Source organism: Ursus maritimus, unplaced genomic scaffold (assembly GCF_017311325.1).
Source record: "Ursus maritimus isolate PB19 unplaced genomic scaffold, ASM1731132v1 scaffold_11, whole genome shotgun sequence".
Lineage (NCBI taxonomy): Eukaryota > Metazoa > Chordata > Mammalia > Carnivora > Ursidae > Ursus > Ursus maritimus.
This window is the reverse complement of record NW_024423453.1, coordinates 68,758,594-68,768,602: the sequence shown is the minus strand read 5'-3', so window position 1 is coordinate 68,768,602 and position 10,009 is coordinate 68,758,594.

Sequence of the window (10,009 nt, the reverse complement as noted above, 5' to 3'; positions counted from 1 at the left end):
AGATTTATTATGAAGAATTACTTATTAGGAGGAATTTGCTCACATGATTATGAATGCTGAGAAGTCCCAGAATCTGCCATCTGCAGGCTGGAAAGCCAGAAGAGCTGGTGGTATAATTTAGTCCAAGGGCAGGAGAAAATGAGATGGAATGTCCCAGCTTAGGCAGGCACACAGAAAATAAAAAGAGTGAATTCCTTTTTCTTCTGCCCTTTGTTTTACTCAGTGCCTCAACAGACTGGATATCAGGCACCCACGTGGAGGAGGGCAATCTGCTTTACTCAGTCTACAGATTCAAATGTTAAGCTCATCCAGAAACACTCATACAGACACACCAGCAATATTGTTTAATCTGGGCACCTCATGGTGCAGGCAAGTTGATACATACGATTAATCATCACAAAAGCAAAGGGCATACTCAAAACTGACAACTTCCTATTACACTACATTTCAACCTATGTTCTTCTGATTGTTTAGTTCTACCATAGCTGCGTGCTGGCAGTGCTGTACACCCACGGGGGGCATATAGCAATGGTACACCTCTACTGCACGTTCAGTGATGTCACACTGGTAGCTTGAAATGGACCATGGTGGGAAAATTATATTACAGAAAAAAGAAAATACTATTAATCATTTATTGATTTGCTTATTGTCTATACTTAAGAAAGTGATAGAAAAAATGTTATAATGCAGATTAAATTTTAAAAAATGTGTTTTTATAGCAATTATGATGTGAATAGCATAAAACCCTGAGATACTATTCCTTCAGTATTTGAAAACTCTTATCCAATTCAGCAAAAAAGTTATTTACATCTTTGACGAATGAGTGAAATTCCAACATATAGCTTTGATGTTTCAATTTCACTCATTTGCATAAACAAAGATATGAACTAATATTCATACCAGAATTAGACTCACACATCACATGCAACTATAGTTTGGCCTCAGACATAAATGTTCAACAGAAATCAGTGAGAGCATTCTGTGAAAACCTAATGACTGTATGGAATTTACAATAAAGAATATCACATATTTTATTATTTTAAAATTATATGTCACACATACTTTCTACCTGTAAAATTTACAATAAACATATGTATTTATGTGCATACATGCATTTGTTTTTCTGAAGAGTCAATTATTAAAACTTTACCAGCATACCACTGACTAGAGCACACTAAGTGTAAAGTTTTTAAGTCATATACATGCAACCATTTCACTGTATTCAGAATAGGATGGATTCTATTAGCCTAGAAATCTGATCCTGAACCTGTCTCCACACTCTTCTCCCCTACTGAGTAAATCCGGGTATATAATCTGGTCTTTTTCTCTACCTTCCAGTGTTTTATGTTTTTTTACCTAAAAGATCCCTTGTGTCTTTCTGAAATTTGCCTTGATCAGGGCTACTCCAATCTATCCAACATAGAATTATAAACCTCAAAGGAAAGCAGTCAGGATTCTGGTTCTTTTCCACCTTCAAAGAATGTTCTACCTCAGTTACTTGAGACAAATATAGATATATGGGCTGGGCAATGAGGTGCAGAGGGCCCTTCCAAACTCTACCTAGTAACATTCAAGCTTCAAAAACTGGTGTATATCATGGCAGGGGGCGGGGGGAGCGCAACACCTAACTCCAAGTGGCTTCAGTGTCTAAGTCCTAAACCTTAGTCTAGTGAAAAAGACCTATTACGTAATTTTCAATTTCTTAATGATTCTTCATTTATCATGAAAAGATATGCATCTTCCAAAAAGGGGCCTAGAGATTTGGGCAACTTTAAAAGCTGTGTATACCCAGCATATCACCAAAAACCAGTTTAAATGAAACTTTTTCCACTGAATTTATCAGGTGTCATAGAACTATTCAGGAAAGAAAAAAAGAAGAGCATGGCTATAATAAAGATATAAATACTCTTTTGGAAACCTCCAGATGGCTGACATGTTGGTAGACCAAACATCTGAATAGTTTCCTTTTGATGTTTGGCAATATGCATATAGTCTAACAGTAAAATGTGATGTGTTTTTATCATCAAGAAATTCTTTCAAAAGCACAATTCTGTTTCCAACCAAAGCAAAATCAAAAGACTACCATCTATCTGCTCAGTGTTATAAGTTTTTCAAAGTATTTTTATATCTTTTACCTAGTTTGAGTCTTAATGAAAGCATTAAGAGACAAGCATAACAAGTGTTATCTTATTGATCAAAATGATTTTCTGTGAATCAGTTGCATTTCTATACAAGAATGACGAGACTGAAGAAAGAAAAATTAGGGAATCCATCCCATTTACAATAGCACCAAAAACCATACGTTACCTTGAAATTAACTAAACCAGAGACGTAAAGGACCTATATTCTAGAAACTGTATATCACTCTTGAAAGACATTGAGGAAGACATAAAAAGATGGAAAAATATTCCATGCTCATGGATCGGAAGAATTAACATAGTTAAAATGTCCATGCTACCCAGAGCAATCTACACTTTCAATGCTATCCCGATCAAAATACCGAGGACATTTTTCAAAGAACTGGAACAAATAGTCCTTAAATTTGTATGGAAAAAATAAAGGCCCCGAATCTCCAAGGAACTGTTGAAAAGGAAAAACAAAGCTGGGGGCATCACAATGTCGGATTTCGAGCTGTACTACAAAGCTGTGATCACAAAGACAGCATGGTACTGGCACAATAACAGACACATAGACCAATGGAACAGAACAGAGAACCCAGAAATGGACCCTCGGCTCTTTGGACAACTAATCTTTGATAAAGCAGGAAAAAACATCTGGTGGAAAAAAGACAGTCTCTTCAATAAATGGTGCTGGGAAAATTGGACAACTACATGCAAAAGAATGAAACTTGACCACTCTCTCACACCATACACAAAGATAAACTCCAAATGGATGAAAGACCTCGATGTGAGACAGGAATCCATCAAAATCCTAGAGGAGAACATAGGCAGCAACCTCTACGACGTCGGCCAAAGCAACCTTTTTCATGACACATCCCCAAAGGCAAGAGAAACAAAAGATAAAATGAACTTATGGGACTTCATCAAGATAAAAGGCTTCTGCACAGCCAAGGAAACAGTCAAAAAAACTAAGATGCAGCCCATGGAATGGGAGAATATATTTGCAAATGACACTACAGATAAAGGACTGGTATCCAAGATCTACAAAGAACTTCTCAAACTCAATACACGAGAAACAAATAAACAAATCAAAAAATGGGCAGACGATATGAACAGACACTTTTCCAATGAAGACATACAAATGGCTAACAGACACATGAAAAAATGTTCAAAATCATTAGCCATCAGGGAAATTCAAATCAAAACCACACTGAGATACCACCTTACGCCAGTTAGAATGGCAAAAATAGACAAGGCAAGAAACAACAATTGTTGGGGAGGATGTGGAGAAAGGGGATCCCTCCTACATTGTTGGTGGGAATGTGTTGGACAGCCACTCTGGAAAACAGTGTGGAGGTCCCTTAAAAAGTTAAAAATTGAGCTACCCTATGACCCAGCCATTGCACTACTGGGTGTTTACACCAAAGATACAGACGTAGTAAAGAGAAGGGCCATATGCACCCCAGTGTTCATAGCAGCAATGTCCACAATAGCTAAATTGTGGAAGGAGCGAATGCCCTTCAACAGATGACTGGATTAAAGTTGTGGTCCATATATACAATGGAATATTACTCAGCCATCAGAAAGAACGAGTTCTCAACATTTGCTACAACATGGACGGCACTGGAGGAGATAATGCTAAGTGAAATAAGTCAAGATGATTTCTCTCATCTATGGTACATAAGAACTAGGATGATCGGTAGGGGAAGAAAGGGATAAAGAAAGGGGGGGGGTAATCAGAAGGGGGAATGAAACATGGGAGACTATGGACTATGAGAAACAAACTGAGGACTTCAGAGGGGAGGGGTTGGGGGAATGGGATAGACCGGTGATGGGTAGTAAGGAGGGCACGCATGTGCATGGTGCACTGGGTGTTATACACAACTAATGAATCATCGAGCCTTACATCAGAAACCGGGGATGTACTGTATGGTGACTAACATAATATAATAAAAAACCATTAAAAAAAAAAAAGAAGAAGTTGTGGTCCATATATACAATGGAATATTACTCAGCTATCAGAAAGAACGAGTTCTCAACATTTGCTACAACATGGACGGCACTGGAGGAGATAATGCTAAGTGAAATAAGTCAAGCAGAGAAAGACAACTATCATATGATTTCTCTCATCTATGGAACATAAGAACTAGGAAGATCGGTAGGGAAAGAAAGGGATAAAGAAAGGGGGAGTGATCAGAAAGGGGAATGAAATATGAGAGACTGTGGACTCTGAGAAACAAACTTAGGGCCTCAGAGGGGAGGGGGGTGGGGGAATGGGATAGACTGGTGATGGGTAGTAAGGAGGGCACGTATTGCATGGTGCACTGGGTGTTATACGCAACTAATGAATCATCGAGCTTTACCTCGGAAACCTGGGATGTACTGTATGTTGACTAACATAATATAATAAAAAAATTATTAATTAAAAAAATGATTTTCTTTGGATGGTGATGAATGAAGAGACTCTGAAGTACAAAGACAGGAGAGCTTAAGACAACTTGAAGACTTAAAATGACACTGCATGGCAGATGAGGAAACAAAGACAGAGACAAGACAAAAGACCTTTGTGAGCGAAGTTGTGTGATATATTTTTTGGAAAAGGAAGAGAGAAACAGGATTGTGAACACTTAAAAGGGGAGACTGAAATATTTTCAAATCTTAAGGAGCCCATGTTTGAAGAGAAGAAATAGGCTTAGAAGATAATTTTGTAGGGTCAATTTTAAGAGAGTAGCTCTTAAAAGTAACAGTAAAAAAGTAAAAGTAACAGTAAGCATGCTGTTGACATATTGGAATAGATCATGGAAACATGTGGCACAAACACTGCGTTTTAAGTGAGGTATTTGCAAGTGGGCATTCTGGAATTTTGTACTAGAAGATATCTCTGGATTGGACTTTCTTATGAGAAGTTTCTTTAGAACGAGGGTTTGAGGAAAGAGTAGAAGGGTGTCCATAAGCCTAGCACCTTAACACCTAGCACTTACCTTAATACCTAGCATATAGCTTGGTACCAACTAGACACAAAAACAGAGAGAGGGGGTGGGAAGGAAAGGGAGAAAGAAAAGAAGAGAAAAGGAGAGAGGGGAGGGAGGGAGAAAGTCATGAGAGAATGGGAAAGAGTTGCACACAAAGTCTGAGGAAAAGTTATGGTTCAAAAAGAAAGACTGCTTAAAAGGGCGTTTATAAGTCCTTCAAACTCTGAAGCAATGTGTAAAAAACACAAGAAACATGATTTTGACCTCTACTCAGAGTGGGGTAGAATTTTCAAAGAAATAAAGTTAAAGTGTAAGAACAAGATTATGTAATGCAACTCTGTACGGTATAAATCTATATTTTGTTTTAGAGAGAGGGGGTCAATTATCTGATGATACAGGCCACCTTTAAGAGTAAGAACAAAGTACAATAAAACCAAGCTCGTATTAACTAATTTAACCTCGGTAGTTTTGAAAATTTGCAAAGTGCAATGGTCCATTTAATGAACTAATTTATACTTCCACTGAAGTATGCATCCCTATCTGCAAGAGAGCTGCTGTGGAAGGCCAGCGCTTAGCCAGGGAATTAGCCAAGGCAAGCACCAGACTCCATGACTCTACATGTTGTATCTGGTCATACTAGTGCTGAAGGTTCAATCATTCCTGAGAGGTGAGAAAGAACTAGAAATAAAAGAGGTAGAAAGAGACAGACAGTGAGCAGTAGGGGGAGAGAACCCTGAGGAACCCTGTCACCACCAACTCTGGACACAGCAGTATGACAAAAGGCTGGGTTTTCTCTTCTCCGGAGGTTTTTCTGCAGAATACCATATTTGGGGCCCATTAATGCCTCAGCATCCAAATCTCCCTCACATATCACAGCAAGTAAAAACAAACAAACAAAAAACCAACCTTGGGTAATGGCCAAGTGAGGGGTCTGGCCCTACCTCATCTCTTATGACCTTCTTCAAAGAAGGCCTCATTTTTCCTGTCATGTTCTACCCAAGGGAGGGAGGAGAGTGGCTTATCCCTCAGCCTTTCTTCATTATTTCTAAATCTGTTCCCTCTTCTCTGTTGTTCACAGCATCAACCAGTATACCTCTTGGTGCTCTCTGAACATTTTCAACACCCTTCCATCTGTGTCAGGGAATGAGAGATTGCCTTATGTGTCCACATCCTTAACATTTGCATGCTAATGCTCTTCTTCTTCTTCTTCTTCTTCTTCTTCTTCTTCTTCTTCTTCTTCTTCTTCTTCTTCTTCGAGAAAGAGAGAGAGAGAGAGAGCGCACATGTGTGTGAGCAGGATGATGGGGAGGGGCAGAGGGAGAGGGAGAGAGAGAATCTTAAGCAGACTCCATGCCCAATGGGGAGCCTGAAGTGGGGCTTGATCTCACAACCCTGAGATCATGATCTGAGCTGAAATCAAGAGTCAGACACTTAAGGGACTGAGCCACCTGGGCGCCCCAATGTGCTAATACTTCTTAAAAGCAACACAAATAATTGCTCAGACATTTTTAACTTGATAACACTTCAGACTTCCTTAAAGTCCAGTGGGATGCATTGGGGCACCTGGGTGTCTCAGTGCCTGTCCCACTCACCTCTTGCGCAGGTACCCTCTACCTCTCTCTCAAAATAAATAAATAAAATTAAAAAAAAAAAAGACCAGTGGGATGCAACTTTATGCCAGCCCTTGGAGCAAGCCTTCTGCATGTCTTGAATGCCTTGAATGCCATCAATTACAAATGGCTTTTATTCTAAGATTTTGGAACTGGGACTTGCCTTCTATGACTGTTTCTGCCTTGTTTTCTTAAAAACTCCCATGTCTGCCCATTCTTGTGGTGGGATCTGCTTCCATGTACTGACTTTGTTCTAGTTATTTATACCTTTCCCCTCTCTTGACTTTATGACCCAGATGGAATCCCATAATTCATCATTTCAGTGCTTTCTTCCCTACTCTACTCTGTCCTTTCCAGTCAGGCTCCTATCATGTTAATCACACACGACCTTGGTATCCTTACCTTCCATTTCTCAGGTTGGCTGCACCACAGAGTCACATGAAATTCAGCAAGACTCTTGCTGCTATTCACCATTTCTTTTATCAACCTCACATTAACTCCTGAATCTTTCCCCTGAATTGGCTGTGTTAACGCATCCTCCCTTCTTTTCAATTTAAGGACTGCTTTTCCCACAGAGCTGAAGTGAACCATCAGAAGGGAATTCCAGTCCCCAAATATTCCTTCATTGGCATTTCTGGCCATCTCTGGGTCCACATTGGTCTCTGCCAGGACCCGGGACACCTGCACCACTCACTCTTCTGCTGCCATTTGCTGCTTCAGAAAGGATGACTTCTTTTTATTTCCTGTTTTTCTGTCCACTTCCTTCTTGATTGTTTCCTTGTTGACTTCTTTATTGATTCCTTCTGCTTGAATGACTTTAGCAATCAGCATCTTTCTTCACTATTCCTGGCCCCCCTCTTCAGTTACTCCTCCCCCCTACCCTGTTCTATTCCTGCCCCCTCATTCATTCCTAATGCCTTCACCACAAGCTGCTCTTTTGTTTTCAGTTGCCCCTTGGGTCTCCATTCCTCCCCTCTTCTCCACCCTAGAAAAGGCTTAACAAAAAACTGAGGGGAGGAACACTCTCAGCAGGCAACTGCTTTTCATGGAGAAGAGGAAGAATTCGGTAGAGAGCACAGCCTTCCTTTCAGGTCTTACCAATATCAAGGAAAAAAATTAAATTGTTATTAACTCTAAACTCCTTCCCAGAGAGAAGGAGCTGCCTCAAGATGGCAGTCCTGAAAATTACCTGGAGAGGAGTTAAATGTGGCAGGAAGGACTTGGGGTCTTCCCTGACCATCTACATCAGAGGTGGCAACAATGAGGGCTCCCTGAAGGTGAAGGAAGCAGAGAAGCAGTAGTGGCCAAAAGAACATTTGCTATGTAAACATTTATGAGCATATTTGAAATACAGTAAATGTTTACTTTCACTGATTATATTTTACAAATTCTCAATAATTTTTAAATAAAATATTTATATTAATATTGGCAAATTTGTATAAAAAAGACAAACCACTGGCATTGTCATTTTGTTCCCCTCTTGAGACAAACTTTTATGTACATCATGTCAAGTTCTCCCTCATCTAAAACTATTTTGCCCTCCATTCTGAATGCTTCTTGAATGTCTTCTCCATTTTAGTTAACTTCTGCAAAGAATAGGCTACCATCACTGCCTCATTTTCCTACCACTTTGTCCTTCCTTAGCTCTTTGCAATCATGTTTTTGACCCCACTGCACTACTGGATCTCCTCTTTGCAAAACCAACAGCTGCTTCATTGCCAGAAGCTATTGGCTGTCTCTGATCTCTTCCTTTTGTAGCTGAATCTCCTCTTTGAAACTCTTCTCCCTCAAACTCCATGATGCTGTAACCCCATCCCTTCCTTCTTCCCTGCTTTCACACTGACAAGTACACTCTCAGCCCTTTATTCTGTCTGCACTCTTCCAAGTTAAGAAGGTACCAGCTATGAACCCGACCCAGTTGAGCCCTGTTGAACTTAGCATGGGTGTGTGTGAACCTGCTTTCTGAGCTGCAGGCCACGGGGATTCTTCAGCCCTACCAGACATCTCCACCCAGCTGTCTGGCTTTCATCTCAAATGCAACACCTAGGACTGGATTTTCCTGCTGTTTCTCTCCACGGAGACTGCTTTTCGAATAAATGCTTCAGGAAGCTTGAAACATAGGAATCATTGCCCTCCTCTCTCCTCCCTGTTATCACACACTTAGTAAAGTCTAAGGAATGGCAGCAGAAAAATCTCACCAGGAGAACGGAGGCGAGAGAAGGGGAGAATGAAAAGAAATCCCGTTCTCCTCAATAGTGGGATCAGAGAAGCTCCCTTTTAGGCAGATACCCCACTGTTGCAGGAAAGTATAAAATCATTCTTCATCTTGACATTAAATATCAAAATATCAGAATATGAGGAAGTCACAGCATATCAGCTTCACCCATCTCCAAAACCACCACCACCTAGTGACGGCCTAAAATTGACAGACCTTTCCATTTCTGAAACCACATTAACTTGGATGTTGGTATCTTCATAGACACATGACAATAATCAAGAACAGACAAACCCATAAGATAAAAACCCCCCCCCCCCCCGCCAGCACAAATCAATCTTGGGGTAAAAGAAGTACTGTTTCTTCAGGTAGAATTTGGTCCATGGGGTGTGAGAAAGCAGTGAGAAATCAGGGTAACGTGAGGTGGTAAGATTTCTGTGGACAGACAGGAAGAAGCTAAGAGGGAGTGAAGCCTATTATTCCTGCTTTTGGGGACCCTGCGGACCCTGCGGACTGTCGTCAGGAGCGATCAGGGTTCGGGAAGGGCGCCGTTCTGCCCTGAGTGGACCAGGCGTTCCCAGCCGCTCCTGCTCTGACGTCCACGCTAAAGCCCTCGGGGCTCACAAACATGTTTTTCTATTACAGCTTTAGCATAAGCTCTCGGCCAGGGACTGGGGCAACTGTCTGCTTCATAACAGCAAGAAATAGCAGTATAAATCCATTGTGTAGGATTTAAGTAACGCAAACATGTAAACGCAAACATAAATACAACCTTCTTCCTGAAGTTCAGCTCTGCTCTTTTGATAAGCTCCAGCCCAAAGCACTGGCACATTTTTGTGTGCTTTGCCCAGGTCCCTTAATCGTCTTATTCATTTCCATGTGAAGATTCCAGTTTTTGTTTACCTATTAACCTTTCTTTCTCAATTTCTGATTCCTGTTCATCCCTAAAAATCCCACTTGTGAACCATCTACAAGGCTCCTCCCCAGAGGTTTATAGGAAAGCCACTTACTTCCCTGCTGGAGACTCTTTCCCAAAATTCTTCTGACTAGGAACGCAGTTAGGTGGTGACCGAAAGCATGAAGCAGATTCCC